At 43.2% G+C, this 27012-nt stretch overlaps 1 long non-coding RNA gene and 1 pseudogene across 3 annotated transcripts; one reads left to right on the top strand and one right to left on the bottom strand.

Moving 5' to 3' along the window:
• Positions 1-251: 251 nt before the first annotated feature.
• On the bottom strand, positions 252-27012 carry LOC141568560 (uncharacterized). 3 transcript variants are annotated; one of them, XR_012491714.1, is made up of 6 exons: positions 20579-20825; positions 17952-18104; positions 17168-17267; positions 8624-8801; positions 4031-6980; positions 252-3949 (listed from the first exon to the last, which is right to left on the bottom strand). It is a non-coding gene; the product is annotated as an uncharacterized LOC141568560 (long non-coding RNA). The 3 variants fall into 3 exon arrangements; XR_012491712.1 differs by lacking the exon at positions 20579-20825 and adding an exon at positions 26901-27012 and having other exon boundaries at positions 252-6980; XR_012491713.1 differs by lacking the exon at positions 17952-18104 and having other exon boundaries at positions 252-6980.
• On the top strand, positions 3947-5462 carry LOC109458619 (RNA polymerase II subunit A C-terminal domain phosphatase SSU72; annotated as a pseudogene).

The raw sequence follows: 27012 nt of genomic DNA on the forward strand, positions 1-27012 counted from the left end.
TACACAATTACATAACAACAGATAACAGAAAAGGTGCCAATTCGCTCTTCAAAGGCACATGAACACCCCTGTTCCTGCAGCATTCAGACATCAGAAACACTGATCCCCCACTTCCTTCTCCCTGGGAAACCTCTTTCAGGGTCCAGAGCCCTCCCCTAGGGGCCTCCCCACACCCCCACTCAGCTTTAGATGGAGAAACAGGTTCTTGCTGCTGAGCCATCTAGGACTGAGAATCACCGCATACTTTTGTGGCAACTGAGGCTTTTGCAAATGCTGGCCCTTGGTCTCTGCTCTCCCTGGCTGCTGAGGAGGGAAACCAGCTGCAACCCAGGAAAACAATTCCACTCAACAAACAATGCCATGCCCCGACCACTCATAATGAGGTCTGGTTCAAATGTTGGCACACACACAAAATATTAATTAAAATAACTTGCATGATAAACAATATTGGGATCCAAAGCACAGGCCTCCTCTAAAATCACAGTTGGTAATTACGTGGGCGCCTGCTAACACACACTCAGAATTCCAGTGTTGCTTACATGACAAAATGAGTCTCAGGAGGTGACCTTGAGAGGTCATCTTATGTGAGCACCCTCCTGCTTATGAACTGAACAATGTCTAAACAACCACGAAGAGTATCCGACCTAATTTTCAAGTGCTAAGGAGAGAAATTCCTTGAGACCTCAATGATTCAATTTAATAATAAATATTTTGAGTACCAGCTAGTGCAAGGCTCTCTGCTTAGTACTGGGGATAAGTATGGGGTCGGGGGAACCATGGTTCACATTTTCAAGAAATAACTGGTTATTGGTTAATATGTGTCTCAGATAGAAAGCCCTTCTCCATGCCTCACCTAAATCTTTCACGCTGCTGTTAAAAAATCCATTTCCACTAGGTTAGTCCTGACTGAGGAGCTCAGAGGATTCCAATTCTAATGCTTCTAGGGCCTTTATTAGGTACAAGGGGCTGGAGAGTAAATGTACCCCCCACCTTACAGTGGGTAAATGCCCCCAGTACTGTTCACCACCGAGATCCTGACCGAAGGCTTCCCACCAACTCAACACAGAGAAGCAATTGTGCACCATCTACTTTATCTAGACCTTCTAAATTATTACCAAATATGACATTTATTGCGCTAGTTAGTACAGAGGCCTAACTGCGAAAGGAAAAGACCCCATTATCTTAATTCTAAAACCATTTTCCATTTGTGGCTCAGTCAACATTTCAGCATCTCGTTCAATGTATTTAATTTCATTCCCTCAACAATAACCCATGTACCACACCAGTGACCACAACTTCGGCGTCCCAGCCCCTAAATTCTATTAGTGTTCAGAAAGCCTCATGGTTGCAACATAATGTTCAATCAATGCAGAGAAATTAATTAAATTAAAATTATTTTTATTATGATTTAATTAGCTTGATTTAATTACTTTGTTCACTGACTGAGCATTCCGTTGTTACAGCCAGATCTCCGCTCTCGTTCGTGGCATGAATGTTCCCACAGAATTACACATTTTCTCTGTTCAGCCATTGGCGCGGGCTGGGGGTTTGCCAGAAACTCACGATTTATCACAATCAGCATCATCACAAATTATAGGAAGCATCCAGCAACATGATAACTTCTAAATGAAGTGTCTGAAAGCAAGTCACACCAGCAGCCTCGGTTGTTAATCCGTCATATTTCACAGTCACCCTGACACCCTGTCCAATTTGCTGTGCCTGCTTTGTCACCGGGAAGCTCCTCGGAGCCGCGGCCTCTCAGACTGCCCGCACGAAGGGTCCAGCTCCCACACAGGCTGCTGTCCCGACAAAGCCTGCCCGGCCCCCCTCAGCCTCCCTGCAGCACATACTCACAGGCGCTCCTACTGCCGGTCCCATGGAGCCCAGAGTCCTGCACCTGAGGTCCACAATCTGAAATCTAGCACTTCCCTCGATTGACAATGAAGGCAAGACACCACAGAGCACTGGTGTCTTGGTCACCGGAGAATACCAGGTATTTCCGTGAGTGCATTCCAGCGATTGTCCACACCTCGGAACACAGCATTTTCATCATTACTTCAAATCAGTAGTGGGCAGTAGACCCCCTAGCCCATCACACATGATCTCAACCTTGGGTATCACAGGCCACTTCACAACGCAGTGTGACTCAAACTGGGCAATAGCAGCCTTCAGGCTGGTGTCTTCCAAAAATACAATCAGCTCTAACTTGCCTGTATTTGAAATGTGTCATCTTGATGAATGTGCTCAGAGCTATACAAAGTTGTTTTCTTATATTCTAACAATAGTTATTTCAATATATTTGGCTTCTAACATGACCTTATGATTTTACGATTTGAAGCCATTTTTCTGAGAAGAGATCCATAGGCTTTGCCACACTAACAATAGAGGCATAAGCTTTTCTGTACCTGTATTAGTGTCCTGTGACTGCTGTAACGAATTACCACAACCCTGGTGGCTTCAAACAACAGAAATTTCTTCTCTCATGGTTCTGGAGCCCTGAAGTTCAACATCAGCCTCCCTGAGCAGAAATCAAGGCGTCATCAGGCCGTCCTCCCACCACTGGGCGTAAAGGAGAACCTGTTCTTTACCTCTCTCAGCTTCCGGTGGCTGCCGGCATCCTTTTGCTCATGGCCACTTCACTCCAATCTCTGCCTCTGTCTTCACATCCCCTCCCTTTTGTGTGTGTCATCGCCCTGTGCCTCTTTCTTATAAGGACAGTTTTGATGGCATTTAGGGCTCACGTGGATAATCCAGGTCAATCTCCCCATCTCAGGATCCTTAACTTAGTCACATATTCAAATGTTGTACTTCCAAATAAGGTAACATTTACAAGGTTCAAGGATTAGGGCCTGATATTTTTGGGGCCACCATTCAGTCCACTGTAGTCCTTATGCTTGATTTTCTACTGACTGTACAATTATGGCCTTGAGTCTGATGACATAAGGGACATAAGAGTGATTTGAAAGATGTGACAAAACTCGTACCAAATTATAACAGATGACCTGCCAAAGCCCATTAAAATTAATTACGAGTTAATGTAATGGGTAAAGAGAAAGCAAGGCCTTTAAAACATTAAGTTTTCACCAAGTTCCCAGGAGAAGAAACAGGCCTGTTTCTTCACTTCCAGATGAAGAAAGTACAAGCTTTGCAAACCCTGCCGCTGTGACATGTGCGGCTCTTGGGCCCTGAAGATCTCACAGGACTCAGGTCGGCAGTTCTGCTTCTCCCTCCTGCACCTCTCATCCTGTCCCCAGGGTGCTGCAGGCAAGTGTTCTGCAAAGTGTTGAATGAGGAACTTATGCCACTGACCAGAAGTGAAAAAGGGCAGGGACTGTGTGTTTTTCAATTAAATAGAACAACAGGAAGTAAGTGTTAAGTTCAACAGGACATGTTCACACTACTGTTTAGAACAAAATCTCTACAGTCAGGTGTGTGAGAGCAGCGTTGATTTCCAAAAGGAGTTTGTTCCATAACTGCCCTTTCTCGGGACCATGAAAATGGTGCACGGGCTGATACTATCCTCTGGTCTAGAAATCAGACTTGGCTTCCTGCCCCAGCTATGCCCCTTCTCGTGTGATTTCACTCGCAAAAGCTGACCTAAGTGGCGGTTTCCTCACCTGGGGCAGATGTACTACAGGCTCCTTAAAGGCAGGACTCACTCTTATTTTTCTGTGTGAAGCTTTGCGCACATTGCCTGACATACAGAAGACCCTCCATAAACATTCATTTACTTATCTCCTTAAACTGAACGTCTGCCTTACCTGCCTCACATACTCAAAGCGATACTTGCCATGCTGCCTCTGAAGATCACTCCGAAACTGCACACACAGAAGGCATCCGCGTTGCTGCATGTCATTGCTCTTGCACTACGGCACTTTGCGAGGCTCCTTCCAGCCGTTCTGGTACTTTCATCCCTTTTAAAATTAGCCTCAGAGACTGCACACCTGCACTGGAAATGGGTAGAAAGAGGTCTCCGTTATTCATGCTCATTTCAGAGGCTGTGCCCTAACGCGGGGAACTGTTTGCAAACCTGGGTGCTCATCGTCAGGCTGGAAAGACCTCTGGAATTGTCTACTGCAACATCCTCCCTTTACAGGTAAGAAAACAGCGGTGCAACGTCACGTGGCTGGTTAGCAGCAACGAACCCAGGCAGCTGGAACCCCCTTCGACTTCTAGTCCAGTGCTTTTTTCATTGCATTATGCTCTCTCTTTAATCCAGCGTCTTCACTGGCCTGGTAAAATGGGTCAGTGCAACTACCTACCTCACGGCTAAGTGTCCCAAGCTGTCAAAGGGACCAGTGTGGAGCCCCTGTGAGAACGCTGGCCTCCGCCACCCGTGACTGGAGCAGCGGCGCACGGGCCCTCCCGGCTCCCGTAGCTGGGCCTCCCTCAGGCCACGGCCCGGCGCTCTGGGCAGGCGCGGGGACGCGTGCACACGCCACGCAGCGCGCCACAGGTTACGTCACCAGCGCCGGCGTGCGTCTTGACGTCCGGGGCTACGAACGCCATCTTGCTCGCTCGGAAGCCACGACTGCGTGAGAGTCCCGGGGCCGCGAGTGTGGAAGGTGCTGCCGCTGCCATGCCGTCCTTACCGCTGCAGGTGGCGGTGGTGTGCTCCAGCAACCAGAACCGGAGCATGGAGGCGCACCACATCCTCAGCAAACGCGGATTCAACGTCCGGTCCTTCGGGACCGGAACTCACGTGAAGCTTCCGGGACCGGCCCCGGACAAGCCCAATATTTACGATTTCAGTACCACGTACGATCAGATGTACAATGATCTCCTGAAGAAAGACAAAGAGCTCTACACGCAGAACGGGATTTTGCACATGCTGGACAGAAATAAGCGGATCAAGCCCCGGCCGGAGAGGTTCCAGAACTGCAAAGACCTGTTCGACCTGATCCTGACCTGCGAGGAGAGGGTGTACGACCAGGTGGTGGAGGATCTGAGTTCCAGGGAGCAGGAGACCTGCCAGCCCGTGCACGTGATCAACGTGGACATCCAGGACAACCACGAAGAGGCCACGCTGGGGGCGTTCCTCATCTGCGAGCTGTGCCAGTGCCTGCAGCACACGGAGGACCTGGACAATGAGATCGACGAGCTGCTGCTGGAGTTCGAGGAGAAGAGCGGCCGGGCCTTCCTGCACACCGTCTGCTTCTACTGAGCTGAGCGGGCCCGGCCCTGCGGGCGCGCCGGCCGCCGGAGCCGCGCTTCCTTCTTCCTTCCGTTGGTGCTTTTCCTGCCTGAGATTTGTGTTGACTTTTAGGGCGTCCGCCGATGGACAGTAGTGTTGAACTGTAGATACAAAATGAGAAGATACACGTAAATGCGAACTTTAACTGTCAAGTTTCTTTTTTAATCCCTCTTTTACTTACGAGTGGGATATTGATACTGAAGTTCTTTTCTTTTCTTTTTTCTGTAACTAAAAAAATAAAACGGTTTATAGTGCATTTTCCTCAGTATATCTTTGTCTTTCATTATGCGTTCCTCCCTCGTCCCTTACCTGGCTGGAATGTACAGATTCCTGATTAAAGCAAAGGGCTGTATGTATCTTATGAGAGAACCTGCAATCATCCAATAAACAGATGCTGGTGGTTAAAAAAACAAAAAGGTAACAATATGTTACTGATTCCTCTCACACAGACTGGCTTCTGAGAACCCATAAATGAAAACTATTACAAGGTACTCTGAAAAAACCTAAAGTGTTTTGGTAGTGCTTCATTTTGTAGTCTACCATTTTGATTCCCTCTTTTTGACTTTCCTGTATTTTTTTAGTTATTTTCTTAGTGGTCCCTTGGGGATGACCACTAACAAACTTAAAACAATCTAGGGGCAGATGGGTGGCTCAGTTAGAGCGCGAGCTCTGGGCAATGGGGCTGCCGGTTCGATTCCCACATGGGCCAGTGAGCTGTGCCCTCCCAAACTAGAGTGAAGTCAATGAGCTGCCGCTCAGCTCCCAGGTGACCACATGGCTCAGTTGGATGGAGCGCGGGCTCTCAACCACAAGGTTGCGGGTTTGACTCCCACAATGGATGGTGGGCTGTGACCCCTGCACCTAACAATGGCAACTGGAGCTGAGCTGTGCCCTCCACAACTAAGATTGAAAGGACGACAACTTGGAAAAGTCCTGGAAGTACACACTGTTCCCCAATAAAGTCCTGTTCCCCCTCCCCAATAAAATCTTTAAAAAAAATAAAAATGCAAACTTGAAACAATCTAGTTTGAATAATACCAACTTAGCTTCAGTAGTATTCAAACTCACCATTCCTCTATACCTCTAGCTCTCCCTTTTTATTGTTATTGTCACAGATTACATCTTAATACATTGTATACCCATTAATATAGTTTAATATTCATTGTCTTATGCACTTTCCTATTAAATCATGTAGGAAAAATAAATTACAAGCCATACCAACAGTGAAATGATACTGGATTTTATACTTACCTATGTAGTTACCTTTACCAGTGTTCTTTATTTTTTTCTTATGGATTCAACTTACCATCGACTTTTCATTTCAGCCTGAAAAACCCGTTAACAATCATTGCAGAGCAGGTGAACTAGTAATGAACTCCGCCAGCTGTTGTTTGTCTGGAAATGTTTTAATTTCTCCTTCATTATTGAAAGATCATTTTACCAGATATAAAATTTTTGATTGATAGTTGGTTTTCTTTTTTTCAGGAATTTATGTTATCTCAATGCCTTCTGGCCTCCATGGTTTCTGAGGAGAAATCAGCTGTTAATCTTATTGAAGTTCCCTTGAACATGACAAGTCATTTCTCTCGCAGCTTTCAAAATTCTATTTATCTTTGTGTTAAAACAATTTGACTCTCAAGTACCTTGGTGTAGATCTCTTTTGAGTTTATCTTGCGTGAAGTTCATTGAGCTTCCTGGGCATGTATATTCTTGTGTTCAGATTTGGAGAGGTTCGGGCCATTACTCAATTTTTTTCCCCTCCCTTTTCATTCTTCTGCTAGGGATCCTATAATGTAATGTAATGTGATATTTCATGATATTCCATGCAACCCTTGTGCTCTGTTCATTTTCCTTCATTCTTTTTTCTGTCTGCCCCTCAGACAGGATAATTTCAGTTGTGTTACCTCTTCAAGTTTATTGATCCTTTCTTTCGTCTGCTCAAATCTGCTGTTTACCCTCTCTAATGAGTTTTTCATTTGTGGGGACAGAATCCCAGAGAGCAGTTTCCAGGCCCTTGGCCTCGGGTGGGGAGGTGCTGGTTCGGGTAGTGAATGACCATCAACTGTGATTGGTTGACCATCAGCTGTAACCGGTTAGCCAATTGCCTACTGAGGTAACTGTGGGGCTGCGTTGATTGGTTGGTTGGTTGGCAGGCAGAGAAGTGAATGGCGGACTGCGGATCGGATTGTATGGCTACTACTGCGTGTGTCTCGCCTGGCCGCCAGAGAGAATATAGTGGTATGATTCCCCTATCTATGGCTCCGTGGGTGTTCCTTTTTGGTCCAGCCATATCCTGCGTTATGTGGGGAGCGGGACTAGAGGCCCCACAAGCCGCCTCGCATGACATCATTTCAGTTATTGTACTTGTCACCTCCAGAATTTCTGTTTGGTTCCTTTATGTAATTTCTATCTCTGCTTATATTCTCATTTTGTACATACATTGTTTTCTTGATTTCCTTTAGTTTTTTTTTGTCCAGGTTTTCTTTTAGTTCATTGAACATATGTAAAACAGCAGATTTAACATCTTTGACTAATAATTCCAATGTCTGGAATTCCTCAGGGATAATTTCTGTTAAATTATTTTTTTCCCCTCTGTGAATGGGCCGTATTTTCCTGATTTTTTTGGTACATTTTGTATTGTTGTTGTTGACTAAACATCTGGGGTATTATATCCTCAATGATTGCTGACTCTTGCTTGTTGAAAGCTAAAGCCAACCATTTGTAACTTTTCCAAACTATTTTGCAACATATATTCCTTGTTTTGTGTGTTCCCTGATGTTTCTATTTTGTTACATCTGCAGTCAGTCAGTGACTTAATAAAAAATTTTTCTCTAATACCTGGCTGTCAAAAGAGGTGAGGGGGAAAAATAGGTCCTGTCTCTTTAAATCCTTCAGAACTTGCTTTAGCCCATGATGGGCTGACATTCCGGTGGCTCAATCACTGTTTTGGTGGAGGGGCCGATGCATGGAGCTTCCTACTCTGCCACATCCCTGTGACATTACCCAGTAGTGATTGATTTTCATTTAGAAACAAGACAGAGAAAATAATTATTAATTCAAAGTTCAAAGTACATGTTTTTCCCAAAGATGAAAGAACATTTCATCAATGTGGGTCTTAACTTTCTCATGGTCTCTCACGAGAGATTAAACAACTGAGTGATTTTAGTCTGCCATCTTAAATCATGTATATTCGTAAAATCCCTTTAGGAGTCAAGCAAAGTATAAAACAGGCTCAAAACATGATCTGGAAAAATCTTAGATCTAAAAGAGTCTAGCAAGAGGTTCAGAATTGAGATACCGAAGTGATGCTGCTAAATGAGATGCATCTTGCAGGGTATAAAGAGAAAACTAGTCCTCAGGATCAAGGAATGTTTGATCAAGGAAACATTCAGTCTGAAGGCAAAGAAGCCCCTGACCTCCCATACTTACTGTATGTACTCTTCACTTAGCACTCGGCTGCCTGGTGGCTTGTGGCACCTCATCTTGTGGTCCTGTTTGGTCATATAACTTGCATATCATTTAACTTCTGCTGGGACACGTGTTCATTGCTGCAGCGTAATTAGATCTCTCAAGAATTAAGAATAATTTCTTAAAGATTATAATTAAGCTGGAGGAAGAAGAAGGAAGAAGAGGGTGTGGGGCAGGGTATATTAGCTTCCTAGCGCTGCCATAACAAAGTACCACAAAATTCATAGCTCAAAACAACAAAAATGTATTCTGTCACGGTTCTGGAAACCAGCAGTCCCAAATCAAGGTGTTAGCAGGGCTCTGCTCCCTCCAAAAGTTCTGAATCCATCCCTGCCTCTTCTAGGTTCCGTTGCCTCCATGCACTTCTTGTCATGGAGGTATAATTCCTGTTTCTGCCTCTATCTTCACATGGCCTTCTCCTCTGTGTGTCTGTGTGTCTATCTCATCATTCTAGTCTCTTATAAAGATACCAGTCATTGGATTTAGGGCCTACCTAAACCCAGAATAATCTCATCTCAAGATCCTTAATGGCATCTGCAAAACCCTGTTTCACCTTCACAGACACCAAGGTGTGGTATTAACACAAGAAATGTCCAAACCTGTAGAGAATTTTCATAAGAGTTTATTTAAGCCAAACTGACAACATATGCTGGGGAGCAAGAACTCAAATGCTCCAGAGAATAACAGTTTTGCAGCTTCTTTCATGAAATTTGAAATTAAGGAGGGAATGTAAAGATTACTTGGAGGTGGGAGAAAGCAAAGTGGGGGGCGGATTACAGAATAGTTAAGATTGTGTGTTTTCTTGACGGGTTATTTCAAAGGTACGTTAATCAGAAGCACAGAAACAATGGACAAGTCTTGCTTAAGGCAAAGATAAATCTTTTACTAAAACGTTTTATACCTGGGACATGACTATGCACCAAGACCTGCCAAGTTAGGAATTTATGATCAACCTGTGAGGTTACTTTCCACAGAAATTTTTTTGTCCACAATGGTATAATATAAAAATATTTGGTCCTTACCCTTCGTTCCTGATACAGAATTTCTAAAACCCTTGGGGTTTCCTGAGTAACAGGAGTGTCGTTTGTTATTCATAATAAGCCCTTTCATTCACACAGGAGTTTATGATAATGAAGTGACTTAGGGCAGGGCCTCTTGATACCCTCAGGATAGGGCTGGTACCAGAAAGACCAAAGGATTAGAACTTTCAGCTAATCTCTTGTAAAGGGAAGGTCTGAGAGCTGGAAATAATCTCTGTAAAAACTCTGAAATAATGACATTCAGAGAGCTTCCAGGTTGGCGAACACATCGAGATGCTGGGACAGTGGTGGGTGTTCCCAGAGAGGGCATGAAAGTGCAGGCCCCTGACCTGGACCTTGCCTGTGCATCTCCTCCTCCTGGCTGTTCCGGAACTATATCCTTTATAAGAAACCAGTCAACATAAATTGCTTTCCTGAGTTCTATGAGCCATTCTAGCCAATTGTCAAACCTGAGGAGGGGGTTGTGGAGATCCTAAATTTATACCTGGTCAGTCACAAGTATGGATGGCCTGAGACTTGCAACTGACATCTGAAGTGGGAACACTCTTGTGGAACTGAGCCCTTAACCTGTGGGGTCTGCACTAACTGGGTAAATTTGTGTCAGAACTGAACTCAATTGCTGGACACCCAGTTTTGGTGTTGAAGACTTGGAGAACTGGTTGATGTTAGAGAATACACCCCACAAAGGTTCGGACTTAGACATATATTTTGGGGAGTACATAGTTCATCTCACTACAGAGGGGAAGGGAAAGGAGAAAAAGAATCTTGTGTTTTCTCACAAAATCTAATATTATTGAGCACATATTAATTAAATCTATGAAGGCATTATTTATGAAATCAACCTAAGCAGGCAAAGTAGACAGGTTAATGGGTTTCTCACGATAAATACTCCTTTGCCTCTGCTTAGATATGAGGTCTTGGCACAAATTGTACTAATAAGATTGTAACACTTCTACAGGACTTAACTCCACTTGCCCATCAATCCTAAACTTACATTGCAAGTAGTCTTTTGGAAAGATGGGCAGGAAACACGGATAACGCTTAATGAGGGTGAAATCTGTGAGCTCATCACTGGAATTGTGACTGCTGCTAAAGCTCAGAAAGTATTCAAAGATCTGGGACCCAAATTTTGGCCCCTTTAGTCTCCCTTCCTGGAATGTTCCCTGCAGTTTCTCACCATTAAAAAATAAGTGATTTAGGTTCATGCCAAGGTCAGACAGCCAACAAAAGAGACACCATTGTTCTCAATCTCATGAATTTTGGGGTTGTTTTTTTTTTCTTTTTCATGTTATTTCTCTCCCTTTTCTGACACTACATTCTTTCTCTTCTTCTTCCTTTTTTTTTCTTTTAATAATAAGCATTTTCTCCCATAGACCTTCAATTTTGTTTTGTATCAATGCCACAAGGTAGGTGTCATTATTGCTATTCTACAGAGTGAAATGGGGCCCCAAAGAGGTAATATAAGGTTATGCAGACATTCAGTTGTGGAGCTGGGAATCAGACGAGGCACTAAATCCCATGCTTTTTCCTCAACCCTATATCTTCCCTTCCTCTCCTGCTGTTTCCTTTTCCTCCTTTTCTCCACTCCAAAGGCATGCGCAGGCTTAGTACACGTTCCCATTACTCTAACTTTCATGGTTCTAAGCACTGAGTACCAAAACCTCCCTGGGAGCTTGCATGAAAGCTGAAAATCAGGCCCCACCCCAGGGCAATCAAATCATACCTCTGGGGGTGCAGCCTGGACATCAGCATTTTGTCAGAGCACCCCAAGTTATCCTACTGTGCAGCCAGCCAGGATTGAGAACAACTGCTATAATGTTTGCACCTCTCGTTAGCCATAGAAATGAAAATATTCACGTACTGAAGCTTAGTTTAATGTTTGGAGCACATCTTAGTAAACCTGCTAATGAAAACCAAAGACAAAGTGACCAATGAGACTTCCAGATGGCAATTTGAGCTGACGTGTTTAACGCCCTCCCTTCCCAAATCCCACTAAAAGAAACAGTGATACTCAGCAGAGATAAAAGTCTACAACATTCATGTAAAATAAGGAAGAATGGTATCAGCGGGCTAGAAACTTTGAAGAAATAGACATGATTTGGTGCAGGTGAAAATGGATGGGTCAACATACTAACAAGAAGTATTCAGCACTGACAAAGAAAGGTCCTGTGGGAAATAGATCAGTGAAATTCCCCCCGAAGACCTGGAACATTCTCACACTAGAACTGGAAGAGGGACACTGGATTGCGAGACGGTGGGGGGCAAACGAGAGCAGTCTGGCAACTATACCAGTGCCTCACAAACAGGCTGGCTGCCCTGGAGAGATTTGGGGAAGCCTCCCACCCCATCAGCACCTCCACCACAAGAATCTTCGAGGGAACTATTTGAAACAGCAGTGAATTCCTGAGGCAAAAATGCCTTCCCAGTAATTTGCTTCCAACTTCCCCCAGCGGACTAGATCCCTAAGCAAGGAAAATAAAACTACTAAATAAATGAAAACTTAAAATTTCCCCTCTGGGACTAAGACAACAGGAACCAACACACTTGCTGATAAAACCTTCTCAACTTTCCAAACTGGGCAAATATAGATCTCCTCTGAAGGAAAAAGCAAATCAAAATTTAAAAAATCACAGAACACATGAAAAGACTTAGAACACAAAAAGGAAAGAAAACATATTTGAAGACTCAGAGCAAATGCTTATCTATGAAATAAACTGATTCCAAAAAGCAGGAACTAACATGAATTTTCACCAATGTTGAAAGGCCATCGTGGAGAAGAGCTATAAAAAGGAAACAATTGACAAATACTCCTATCTTGAAAATCATGTTCACTGGAATTTTTTTCTAATCAGCTGTAACATGGACAGTGTGGCAGATAAAAATTTCCAAAGATGGCAAATCTCCCAACTCACACACTCATACGCAATGTGACTTTCCTCTTCCATCAAGAGGAGGAGTTTATTTCTTCACATTCTTGAATTTGGGCAGGGGCCTGGGACACTCTGACTTCTCTGACCAATAGAATGTACTGGAAGTGACACTGTACCAGCTCTGGTCATAGCTGGCCGGCAGCTTTTGCTTCACGCCCATTGGAAGTCAGCAGTCATGTAAAAGATATGACCACCTTGCTATGAGAAGCCCAAGCCATACAGAGAGATCTTACGGGGGGGGAGAGAGAGACCATGACTTGGGAGTGAGACGCCAGCAGGGAAGTGGACCCTCCATCCCAGCTACACCAGCTGAGGCCATATGATCAGAGATATACCACCCAGCCGAGGTACCAAATTCCTGACCCTAAATATCATGAGTAAAATAAAATGGTTATTCCAAGCCACAAAGTTTTAGGGTTAGTTTCTTAAACAGAAATAGACAGCAGGCAGAAGCAGCCACCAGCAGCCTCGGGTACCTTACAGAAACAGGTGGGTTTGTTTGGTGAATTACACTAGCTGAATGTCGAAATCCCAAGGGCTCTTCCTCAACTCAGTTCCCAGAATGCTTGCAGCCAGGATACTAGCCTGCAGGAAGGAGACACACAGATTCTCCTCTGGGAATGCTGACCAGCTCTAGGGGAAAGACCTAAAGCAACTCCCATGGGAGCTCCCCACAGCCACCCTACAGAGAAGCTACCTTTCATGGGGATCCCACCCCCACAGGCACACAGCCTCCAGCCAGCTTCTCACCCTTAGCATGTGCAAACAACCCGGGATTGCTAGCCATGTGAGAGAGGCTTTAATGTGAAAGGGAGGCTGAACACTGGACAAAAGGGGATACAGAGGAGATTATGAGGGGTAAAAGGAAACTAAAAAGCAAAATGGTCACTGTTGTTCTCGAGAAGGAGGTATAGGAGAAGGTATTGCACCCATGAAACAAAAACAGGATGCTATTAAAACGAAAAAGTAGTCAAAGAACAAAACAGAGCTTTTGGAAATTAAATATATGGTAGTATAAGTGAATAACTCAGCAGAGGGGCTGGAAGATAAGTTGAGGAAAGCTTTTAGAAAGGAGAGCAAAATACAGAGATGGAAAATAAAAGGGAATACATAAGAAAATTAGAGGACCACTACAGACCAACAATGATCTGTTTCATCCAAATAATAAAGAGTTCCCAAGAGAAAGAACAGAGAAAAATGGAGGGGAGGAAGTCACCAATAAAGTAATTCAAGGGGATTTCCCAGAATTGAAAGGCATGACCCACATCAAGTCACATCATCATGAAACCTTACAACATCTGTGAGGGAAAAAAAAGATTGCAAGGAGAGAGGGAGAGAGGGAGGGAGGGAGGGAGGGAAAGAAAGAGGGAGGGAGGGAGGGAAGAAGGGAGGGGGAGAGAAAGAGAGAGAGAGACACTGAGAGAAAGGTCATGTACAAATGTTAAGAAATCAAATGACTTGGGACTTCTCAATAGCAACACGGGAAACTAAAAGACAATGGTGCAATGCCTTCCAAATTCTAAAACATTATCTCCATAATGGGCTTATGTATCCAGACAAACTATGACAAAGGCATATGTAGAATGAAAATATACTGCAAACATATGAAAAATTAATCTTCTACAACACTCTTTCTTAGGAAACTACGGGAAAGTGTGTCTCATAAAACAAAGAAATGGAGCAAAAAGGAAGAAGATATGAGACCCAGGAAATGGGCTTCGACACAGTACAACAATAAAGGGAAAGAAATAGGGACCTCAGAATGACAGTATGGACAGTCCAGACAAGAGCTCATCAGAGATTCCAGGACAGACTCCCCCAGGAGATGAAGAGAGAGAATGTCTGATGTGAATGCACATCTCCAGAGGAGAGCTAGAATACTACTGGCATAGAATCAGAGGTTGATAAGTGTAATGAAAATCAAACAAATAAATGAAACAACTATAAACCAGAGCAATGCTCTCCAATAGAAACAATGTATGAACCCCATATCTAATTTTAAATTTATTAGTAATGACATTTTAAGAAGGAAGAGTTGAAATTAATTAATATCAATAATATATTTTGTTTAACCAATACATCCAAAATATTATTTCAATATAAAATTGATATACAATTATTAATGAGATAGTTTATCTTTGTTTTTCATATTATATCTTTGAGATTCAGCGTGTATTTTGCATTTACAGCCCATCTCAATTTGCACACTAAAATTTATCAGCAATACTTGATTTTATCTACATTTAGTTTTTATTAAATTTGTAGTTGAAAAGGTTATTCACATACCAAAGGTGTTTCAAACATACTTAAATTTTTCCCAAAAGCCATCGGTTTTTAAATTTAGATGTAAAATAATTTAAATTAAATAATATTAAAAATTAATTCCTTAGTCACACTAGCCACATTTTGAGTACTCAATCGTCACGTATGCCTAGTGGCTATTGAATTAGACAGCTAAGATCTAGAGAGATCAAAAAGTATTTGGAAAAAGAAAAATAACCATAGTTACTACATGGCTCAGCTTCAAATAACATACTCTGAATATTCTTTTAATTAAAATTATAATATGATTATAATCAGGAAGATGGGGATGGGAAACGTTTGTTGTGTCAAGGGAAGAAGAGGCAAGAAAGTGAAATCCTAAATGCCTGAAACTGAAAAATTAAAATGTAGCAGTGTAATCCTATTAAATAGAAACATAGAAGTATATACAAAAGGAATCCGTCAATAGCTCCACGTGACTGTCTCTGAGTAAGAAGAAATGGAGGGGGAGGGGCCTGGGACTCCCATTTTTCTGAAAACCTCACAGTATTGGCTAGACTCTTTCAAGTGTGATTTTAATTTAAAAAGATGGTGAAAACGATCATCAGGAGGTCTGCCCACGAGTATGTGGAGTGAGAATGGCCTATGCAATATTGCCAAGGGAGGATCGTTGCTTTAAAACATGAACCCTTCACATTGTCCTATGAAAGGAGGCAAAGCTGGGAGGCAGCCCCAAGTGTAAGAGTGAAAATAAAGTCCAAGGGAATGCAATGCTGGCAGATGCATCCTCCTGGCCAAACCCCAAATCCCACTCTCAAGTGCCCAGGCCCTGAGCAGGCACAAGACAGGCTTTGTAGAGACTGCACAAAATGGCTTCCTGAGGATTCTGAGGGGACAGAGGAGCCAGGGGAGGGGAAGTGCAGTTCCCAGGAGATGAAAGCCACACAGGTGACGGGTAAGTGTGCCCTGCATCTCACTTTCTGCTCACCTCAAACCTGCCCCCTTCTGTGGGGTCTGGCTACTCCAGGCATGGCCCCATCAACAGCCCCAAGACCTCCTCCCTGCTCCAAGCCAAGCCCTTCCTTCCTCCATGGCCCAGCACAGAGCGTCTCCCTCCATTAAATGTTTCCTGACCACTCCTTCCCTTACCAGCTATCTTTTTTTTTTAATCTCATGCAACTCATGTAGTATGTCACACACAGTTCAGGCCTTAATTATAAACTGTTTTGAATTGCATACCATTATTTCACAGAGATTTCCCAAGCTGTATGATAAGAACACGGACATACCATGTGCTTCTGCGTGGCCTATGTCACACCTAGCACAGGATTAAACCCATAATATAGGTTTCAAGAGTACTTGATGATTGATTATTGGTGGTGATATTATGGATGCTTTTATGCATTTCTATGATACCTCTTATCACAGAAACTATGGTATTTGATAGGTAGGTAGATCAAAGAGAGGGAATTTTTATACACAGGAATTCAGGTACAGATCTGAGTTCACTGTCCGTTCAGTTCATGGCACATTTTATAATTGGTCAGCATAATACTTCTCTTCATTAATTTTATTTTATTGTTCCCCTTTATTCTTGATTCCCACCAATAGATACCCATCTAATGTATTAAGAATTTGCCTTTGGAAATGTACATATCTTGAAAATTGAGTGTTGTTTGCATCTGTATGCTTTTCTTAGCTTTCCAAAGGTATCATGCTATATAGACCTTGTTCTATTTCTTACTTTTTCATTTAACATTCTTTCTAAAGAACTGTTTGTGCATTGCTTCATTTACTGCACGATATTGCATCATAAGCTTCTATCACATTCATCAATCCATTCCCCAAATGATGGATAGCTATGCTGCCTCCAGCTCCCTGAGACCCAGAATAGTGCTGTGAAGAACATCCTGACATGTTTGTTCCCATATGGACGTATGCAAGAGTTTCCCTGGCATGTATTGTGAGTGCCGTGTCATAGATACAAAAATATATAATTTGGCTAAGTATTTTCAAATCACTCTCCAGAAAGTCTACACCTATCTCACTTCTACCAGCTGAGGATGAGAATTCACTGCTATGTAATTTGGAAATAGCTGTCAAATACAATGACAGAAATCATTTTGGGAGCATAGTTTAAGACCTCAGAAGGTAAGTCTTGCAATGATTGTTGTCAACTCCACAAAAAGATAGAGGTTGCTTGTGGGTCATTTACCTGGGCCACAGCCATCTAAGTGGGGACAAGAATAAGGTGTTTAAGAGATGCTGCTTACCCCATCTCTCAATTCTGTGCTTCTGACTCTTGACTGTACCCGTCAGGGCACAATTTATTTCATACAGCTCTTTTGATTCATATCTCAAAAAGTTCTCTAACTTAGGAAAAGAAAGAAAGAGGGAAAGAGAAATAAGAAGGCATTAATTAAGATTACCTGAATCCACAGTATCTTAAACAGTAAACACACACACACACACACACACACACACACACACACACACACACACACACTGAACTAGAAGCAATATGGTTCTGAGGATGACGGTCTATTCCCCGCCAACTGCGGAACAGATGAGGGCTTCGCCAGGTGTGGCTGAGTAAAATGTCTCTGTCTTTTCCTGCCTGTGTCCTCATGTTTCATCACCCAGGGTCTGCGTGGTACCAGCAGCATGGAGTTCTTTTGTTTACCCTCTTCTGACCCTCCATCTGGGGGCTCCCTAACTGTGCCTCCTCTGCCATCACCTATCCTGCTCAGGTGCTCTTCACACGCCCACATCTGAGCGTGAAGATCAGACATGTTAGGCACCCTTTTCTCACTTTACCTCAGCTGCCGAATCTACAGAACTGGGTGGCAGATAGCAGATCAGATGTGGGGATGGAGGAAAACCAAGTACCCAGGAAAGGGCAGAGAGCCTTACCTACCTGGGCCCTCAGACCCCCCACCACGTGCCCCTCAGCTTCCTTTCCCTGATCCCCAGCACCTGGGGGCCACCTATGAATTGACAAACTCCTGTTGGTCACATCTGGTTTAAGAGAAAGAAACAAGGGGTTGAGAGACCTACCTAACAGGCGGCACTTGGCACACACAATAGAAACAGCTGCTGTTTGTAGCCTTTTTAGGGTGGCCTCAAGCTGGACCTCACACTTCCACTCCTCGACTTTCCCCTGTGGGGCATTGTTTTACACAGAGCATCTGGAACCTCACAATCTTACAGCTGAAAAAAAAAAAAAAAATCATGAATCTGTGAAACTGAAACGAACTCTCTTTCTGGGAAAACCTCCCAGCCCCACTCCTGGTTTATCCCTCATTGTAAGGCAGGCCCACACAGCTCCTAAAACCTCACTTTCCCTATTCATTAAGTGGGAATATCAAAATCAGCTAGTCAGCTATCCAGTCAAAATGCAACCCGATGAAGCTTTTTCTAAATAACAGCCTGCGAGGTTTGAAACACGTCCAATGTCTTAACTGGGAAAAAACAGCATGAATTCAGGTTGTCCATTCAAGACGGATATCACACTGCATTGGAGGCAAGTTAAGGACCTTCCCAGGCCCATCCTGCTAGGTGTTGTTATCTGTGTGTCTCTCTCTTCTGACCCCAGGGCCTCCTTTCCCTGGCCTTGTCCCCATAGAAACAAGCGTGGAGCTGGCAGGCGCCTCTGAGCACACCATCTGACTCCACCAGTGCCTGTCCAATACCCACCTCTGATTTCAGACGCCTGAGCTGACTCCACTGGGCAAGGTGGCGCCTAATTACCTCCCTTCTGTTTTTCTCCCTCCTCTCCTCTCTTGTCCTCTCCCCTCCCCACCCCCCTCAGAGGACAGCCTTTCCAAGAAACAACACACACGCACACCTGGCACAGTGCGATACGGAAGCTCACCATGGATACCGGGCCACCATTCCCACCCCGGCAGCCGCTCCTGGGAATAAGTAACTATCTCTAGAATGCTACAAACTCCAGATGTGCACCGACTAGTGCCTTGAGACCAGGCTTCCTTGTCTCATTATGCCTGTTTTCTTTTTTTTCCACAAGTTTTATATATGCATATCAAGCCTTCAGAAAGGGAAAAAAATGGGAAATGGTAATCTTCCTTTTAATATGCTACCACATGCCAGCCCCGAACAGCTGTGCATACACAACACGTTGCACTGGACATGAAATATAGCCTAGGACCATTTTTTAAGCATTCATTCCCAGGGCTTACAAAACACATTTACTTGGAGGGAGGTCACACAGTCTTCTTTCGGCATAAAAAAGGTGGCTTTGAAATAGGTACAGCCATCTGGAAACAGCCTCCTCTGCCATTGATATGTAAAACGCACAGATTACACCATCTTGCTCCGGACTCTGCAGCAGGAGGCAGAGACACACACAGGCCCGTAACTGTTTAAATATACAGCCTTGGGTTCTCTGTAGTCCTTACCTTGCTATGAAAAACCACTTCCCTGCAGCCTAGATGACTCTGGACAGGCTGGGGAGGCCTTTTGCTCGTGGGGACATTCATCTGTGTGTAGGAGGGAGTATCCTGGAATCCAGATTTTGGGGGAAATTATTTGAACACTACAGTGCTGCTCCAGGCTTGCTAATAAGAAAGAATCTGTCAAGTGCGTGACTGGGAGTAAATAGCAAACACCCCATCGCAACAATGACCTCTGCTCTTTTGCTCATTAGAGCCAAGAATTTGCTTCCCTCCCTGGAAGACTTAGATCCCACCTTAAATAACTAGTTTTGTCAGGCATTTAAAGAAGAAGAGCAATGGGTCCTATATAGCTAATCGATCCCCATGTTGTCAGGAGATGATTCTGCATGTTTATCAACATTTGCTTCTTAAAATGAGTTACACACCCCCCCACACACACACACACACAAGACTTTCATTATGCAGACCTTATCCAAAAGAATTCTTGACCTCTGAAGCTATCTAACTTCTGTGTTGTTTCTTCCATTTTTATTTCCTTGGCTTGTTTTTCGTCTCTGTTTTATATTTTTAAAATATACACATGCTCTGGATAACACAAATCAGCGGCCTTAAATTTTAAAATGCCCTCCCAAAGCTGGACACCCTCCCAAAAGAAATTCCAGAAAGAACATGTAGCTCTGGAGTAACTCAAAGGGTTAAGCTTTTAAATGCACAAATAGCAGAGCTCCTGTTACCAAGAGAGAGGAGAGGAGGAGATCACTCTAGGTCAGCCTGTCCTTTACATTGTGAAGAGCTTGAAAGGGGCTAATAAACCCAGCGGCCTATGGCAAAGGTAATTTATTTTATATTCCTAGTCATCACATGCAATACTTTTTGGAGGGAGAGAGCAAATATAATTCAAAGAAAGTGATAAACAATACAAAAAAAATACATCTAGTGATGCTTTAGTGATACACACACACACACACACACACACACACACACACACATACACACACACACACCAGTTACGAGAACATGTGTCTTTCTCTGCGTCTGTGGTGCATTTCTCATGCTGTTTGTGCGTCCACATCTACAAAGTGCCTAAGAGTGGCTGGGGGTGGGGATGGTGGATAGTGGCTCTGCCTAGCCTGGGGTCAGTGGTACCTCATGGGGTCAGTGGTACTTCACAAATTCTCTGAAATAAGCCAGTCCCAGGTGTGGGCACACACATTTCTGCACAGGCCCCTCCCAGCTCCACCCCCTGGAAGACATAACCACTTGACTTACGAATTGGCTCCTGGCTGGGAGCAATCACTAAGTGGACAGCTCTCCAGCTGATTCTTTGAGCCCACGTGGAGGACAGCTTCTCCCGCTCCAGCTCCCAGTGAGAGGCTGGGCTGGTGCAGTCTCTCTCTCTCTCTCTCTCTCTCTCTCTCTCTCTCTCTCTCTCTCTCTCTCTCTCGCACTTGCCACATTTTACGTGGATGAGGTCATTGGACTGCAGATGAGGTAACTGCAGCCTGTCCGTGAGCTGGGAGAGGTTACCATATGACGGTTCCTGTAAACACAGTGAAGTCCCCTGGGGCCTGCCGACAGCTGGGCTTTGCGGCTGGCAGTGACGGTGGGAGCCCCAGGACTCCTGGAGCTTGTCCCTGCTCTTAAAGGAGCCAAACTGCTGCCTGAGCTCATGTTATAACCACCTCAAACTGGTCTACCAGCCTCAGGTCAGAGCAACATTGTCAACGGAAAATGCTGGCTGGTCCTGTGATTGGTTTGCATGGGGGACTAGATGAAGAAATGACACTGTCTCTTAAAAGAGGACCCTCCCAAGGCAGAGTGAGGGGTGTGTGGTGCTCTGCAAGCCTACCTCTAAAGATCTCTGTACTCAGCTGGGAGAGGTGATTCCACCATTTGGACATTTAGACACATCTCCTAATAGTCTCTAAGTTAGAAACATGGCTGGAAAAACAGGCATTTTCAAAAACCAACACAGAAATACATTTTTAAAGCTCTTCTAAACCATAGAATGACAGAATGCACTTCCAGATGTGGGCCTGTCTGCTCAGGTGTGCCAGGGTCCCTTGATTCTCAAGGTTAGAAAGTTCTTTCCAGAGTCGTCAGATTAATTAAATTCTGCATCTATCTCATGTATTTCTCATTTATTCCTTTTTTACTGAGCCCTACCATGCACCAAGCGCTACACTGAACACTGGGAATGTTGTAGAAAACAAGAGGTTGGTCTCCATACTCATGAAGCTCACAGACCTGCAGACAATTACTGCTACTACACACTGGCAGTAAGCTACTAATGATCAAGGTGGATGCATGCATGGAGGGGGTATGTGAAAGCCATGACAATGAAGGGCATCTCAAGGAAGACCTCCCTGGGAGACTCATTAAGCTGAGCCCAGAAGCGTGAGTCACAGCATTAGTGAAGACGCACTGTGGGCACGTCATATGTCTTGTAACACCTGTGAGGTAAGTTCACTCTGGTCCCATTTTACAGATGTTCACACAGCTTAAGAGAAGTTAAGTAACCTGCCCAAGGAAGTGGTAGAATCAGGATTTGAACCCAGAGTCTACATTCTGTAATCACTGTGCCCCAGACACAGTCCACGGGACACCAAAAACAAGCAGAGCCTCACGGCCAAGTGTGGCCTGTGTCTTGTCAGCAACACAAGCAGCTGAGTGCACAGGAGGAGTGGGAAGATTCTGTAGAAGAGAGCTAGCTGATGGAGAGAACATTCTAGAAAGAGAAAGCCACATATATGTAGGCCCAAGTGTCTGTGTATGTGTGTGTGCATGTGCGTGTGTGTGCACACCTGTGCACACACACACACAAACACGAGAGAGAGAGAGAGAGAGAGAGAGAGAGAAAGAGAGAGAGAGAGAGAGAGAGAGAGAGACTTTGCAAGCCATACTAAAGATTTGAACTTTTTCCTAAGGGCCATGGGAAGTCACTGAAGGACTTTAGGCAGATTAAGGAGATAATCAGATTTGTTTGTTGGAAATGTTTCTCTGATTGCAGTGTAGAAAGCAGATTGGGGAGCAGTGAAGTATGTGTTGGAATAATCCCAGTGAAAAAACAATGGTCATGACTGAGGAGTAGTGAGCATAGCACTAATGCAGGGAGTTGCGTTCTACACGGGAGACAGAACCAGCTGAGTTTGGTAACTGGACGTGAGGTGGTGGTGGGTAGAGAAGGGAAGGACGGCGGAAGACGAAAGATGTTTTCTGACAGAGCTGCAGGAATTGGAAGAAGATCAAGTTTAGAGACGCTCATGAGGCACCTAGACATAAGATCTCAAGCTCAGGAACGAGATCGGGTCTGAAGATAGAGATTCAGGACGCATCAATACATACGCAACAATTGAATTGGGAGTTGCTGAGTATGACTGAGACATTACTAATATTCCATTTCTTTCACTTGGGTCTTTTTGATACTTGTAGAAAGGCACATTCTCCCCCACTGAACTATAAGTTACATGAGGACAGGGATATTTTTTGTCTTGGTCCCCACTTGCTCCCCAGTACATGGCTTCTGGAATGTAGCAAATGTTGTGGAATAAAATAACTGAAGGATACTGCTTTCTAAAATAAGTTATAAAAATAAGACAAGCAGGGAATTTGACAAGCTTTTAGCACACCAAAGAACAGAAAATTTACATCCTTCCTCAGACCCTCACCTCTCAGACACACTACATAAGACAAGAAATAAGAGAAGCCCCAATACGTTGTCCTCCCAGGCTCCTTCAGCTGCCGTGCGTACTTTTACAGTGTCAAGCTTTATAACTTTTACCCTCTGTCTTTACTTACGTGTGGCCTTTCTTGCTTTGTCAATATAGGTTGAATCTAAAAACTTTAAACCCCAAAACAACAGCTATAAGACGACTGCTACTGTGTAACTATCATCCACTGAGTAATGAGATTGTACTCACAGAAAAGTTGGTGCAGCAATTGGACCGTATGCCACTGGAGAATGTTCCCCACAAATCTGCAGTGCCCAAAGGAGAATGTTCCCCGCATCAAAGTCAAGTGCACTCTCTTTTCTTTAATTACATCAGCGACTCTAAATCATGCCACACTGCAGCTTACTTCATATCTGAACTATACATTTCTTATACAATTTAAAATTTTCTCACAATTTATATTCCCGGTTTTTTTTTGTTTTGTTTTGTTTTTTGTTTTTTTTCAGGGGTGGTAATTTTAATATGAGGCAAGGTTAACTCTAGGACAAACAAGTATTAAAGGTGACAAAGAATAGTCATTTATAATGATAAGGAATGTAATTTACAATGAATATACAAAGTTATGAATCTCTCTGTACCAAACAACATTTTTTTTTTTTTCTGATTAACAGAAGACATAGGAAAACCTTCCAGGTTCTTAATCATATAATGTGTGTAATGGAACTCCCTCTCTTATTGAAAACCTTCTTTATGGGGCCTTCGGCTTTCCTGTACTAATTTGGACCAATTGTTTCCTAAGACTGCTGCACAGCTGTCATCCCAGGGTTCCTTTTCAATATACTCCTGGGTTAGTTCTACTGTTTCTCAGATTCCCATTTTTTCCTTTTTCTTTGAGACCTTTTTGTTTCGATTTTGCCATTGCTATATCTCAGCCATACCAGCATTCTCTTCTGATCCCAAGAATACTCCTTTTTTGCAGCCTCTGCACTGGAGCTCTCTCTGTGTTTCACACTCCCCTTCCCTCCTCTTCCCTCCCTGGCCTCAGGTCTTAATGGACCTTGTTCCTTAATATCATTCAAGTCAGGTTTAAATGTTTCCTCCTCACTGAGCGTACCTCCCCTACTAGCCAATCGAAACAAACAAACCAACAACCAAAACCATCTCCCAGTCACTCTCTTAAAACAACTCCTTTTATTTTCAACATAGCACTCTCATTTCCTGATATTTCCTGGTTTTATCCACTTATTTATTTTCTGCTCCTCCCCATTAAAATGCCAGATCTAAGAGAGCAGAATTTTTTTCTGTCCCTTCCACCCTTCCACCCCAGCCCCTAGAGCAGTGAGAGGCGCGTAGGAAAGCCTCAATAAGCATGGCTGAAAGAGCTTTCAGAAGGCCACATTCATACATAACACCCAAATTTCCCCTACTCCATCCTCTGACATGACAGAAAAGCAGTCACAGTCTTAGTAAACCTCTTCTGAAATCTTGCTAACCTGAGACTATAAGCTGTCAGAAGGAAGAGGAACTATAAATTGGTGTGACAGATGCTAAAGAACTAGGGGAGATGCTTAAGGAAAAATAGATGGTTGTCATTTAGCTAACATACCAGGTTTTGTTTAGCTGAAAGGAGAGATAAACTTTTGTAACCTAAATTGCAAAAAAAAAAGTAAGAAAATTCAGGAGCTGGGGCTGCTCAGGAAGTAATTGCCAATACCAAGATTCCAGGGTGGGGATTCTCGAACCATAACATGCAGGCCAACCGCCTGGTTTTGTAAATAAAGTTTTATTGGCACACAGCCACACCCTTTCAATTATGCATAGTGGATGGCTGCATCTGTGCTACAACGGCAGAGTTGAGTGGTTGCATCAGAGACCATATGGCCAGCAAGACTAAAATATTTATGCTGAACCTTTAAGAAACCCCTTAATGGTTGTACAGGTAAACGGGGTCTTAGGGTTTGTATCAAGTGGAAGGATGAACCTGTAACTCACATAAAGCTTGACCCTTCCAAGGGGCTCACTCTTCAGGAAAGGGTTGAATAGAAAAACACACCAGCTGGCAAAACAACTTGGACAGAAGTCTAGTTCTGCCACAGCTCCAGGTGAAAAGTATTATTAAGAGTAGTAATAATAAAAATTTAAAATGATAATGATGGTCTCCCCTAGGAATTTGTAAGTATAGGCTTGCTGTCACATGAGTCTCAAGTTCAAATTCTCACTGGATAGTGAAACCTAATCTTGAAAACCCCAAACAAAGAAAATAAATTAATGTATCCCAGTTTGGTGACACCTGTGTGCCTGGCAGAGAGAAATGCAAATTCTCTCCAGATCAAAGCTTTCTTAACCCAGTCATATAAGGAGTCCCACAATTTAAATTCCATTAAAGTTTTAAAAAAGAGAAAAAAATTAATAAACCACAAGGTAACCAACCCCCATTAGTGAGAGTCAGCAGAAACAAGCATGATTTAAACCTCTAAGTACTTCAAATCGAATAGAATTATCAAACATAGAACATAACATAGCTATGTATGAAATGATGAAAGACATAAAAGCTGGAAAAATGAACAGGAAAAGGGGACTATCAAAAGTGACCAAACAGATATGACAAAGAAAAAAAAAAGAACTTATAGAAATAAAAATAAAACTATATGTAATTAAAAACATGTAAACATATACATACATACACATATTAGATGACAGATAGACAGATGTATGTGTGTGTGTGTGTGTGTGTGTGTGTGTGTGTGTGTTACTGATAGATGGTAAAACAACAAAATAAACATGGATGAAGAGAGGGTTAGTGAACTGAAGCCAGATTTTAAGAAAACACTCAGAATGCTACACAAATGGATTAAAAAAAAAAAAAAAAAAAAAAAAACAGAGAGAAATGAAGGAAAGAATGAGAAGTTCTAACATACATCCAAACAAAATTACACAAGAGAGAATAGAAAGAATGAGGGACAGACCCTGTTTGAAGAGATAAGAGCTAAGATAGTGCCAGAACTAATGAAATAAGTAACTCCTCAGAGACAGGAGGTATAATATATCCCAAACAGGACACATTTTTAAAAAATGATCACACACACCAGGAACATCATGTGAAACTATAAAACACCAAAGTTGAAGAGAAAATCTTGAAAGCTACAAGGAAAACAAAGATCACCTACCATAGCATAACTATGGTCTGACGGCAGACTTCCAGCAGGAATAATGAAGCCGAAGACCGTGGAACTGCATCAAGCCTGGCAGCAAATAACTGTCAATCTAGAACTGTATTCTCAGAAATATTATCTTTCGAGAAAGATAAGAAATAAAAACATTTTGGCCAAACAAAAACTGAGGCAGTTTACCGTTAACAGCCTCTTAGCAAAGGAACTTCTAAAGGACGGACATCTAAAAGAAGAAAACGATCCTAAAAGGATACGCTGGAATAGAAGAAGAAATACTGAGCTGAATTGCTCAGGAAAAGAGAGGATTTTGAGGCAAGAGAAGAAAGAATGACAAAAAAGCTGTTGAAAAAGAAACACTTTGTGGGAGGCAAAAGAAATGTCTGACAGGATGTTTTATTATGTTTTTCAAGTGTGGAATGTATTGTGAATTCTTCCTTCTGAATTCCGACGATATCTTCAGTAAAGTATACATTTCTCTTAAGTATGCTGTCGGGCTGCATCTATTTCCCAAGATGAGATTAAGAGCCAGATAAATGTTCAACATGTATGTGAGGCAAGAACAGGGTTGCACAAGTCCTATAATATATATGGCATGTTGGTAGGAAAGATGGCACAGTCTAGATGTGGTCCCTAGCTCTAGTGAGTACAACCTGAGTATTTTCTGGGGAACTCTACTGGCATTATTTCTATAGTGCACTATCATAGCTTTTCTCTCCATATCACTTATCATAAGTACAAGGGATTACTCACCAGGTTGGGCCATGGAGGAAAGAAGGTGCCCTTCTTATCTCAAATGAAAAGGCAGGACAGCACCCCCACTGCTGCTAAGTTCAGGCCTCAGTGTCATTGATGGCAGTTTCCA

Source organism: Rhinolophus sinicus, linkage group LG14 (genome assembly GCF_036562045.2).
Source record: "Rhinolophus sinicus isolate RSC01 linkage group LG14, ASM3656204v1, whole genome shotgun sequence".
In the NCBI taxonomy this organism is placed as follows: Eukaryota; Metazoa; Chordata; class Mammalia; order Chiroptera; family Rhinolophidae; genus Rhinolophus; species Rhinolophus sinicus.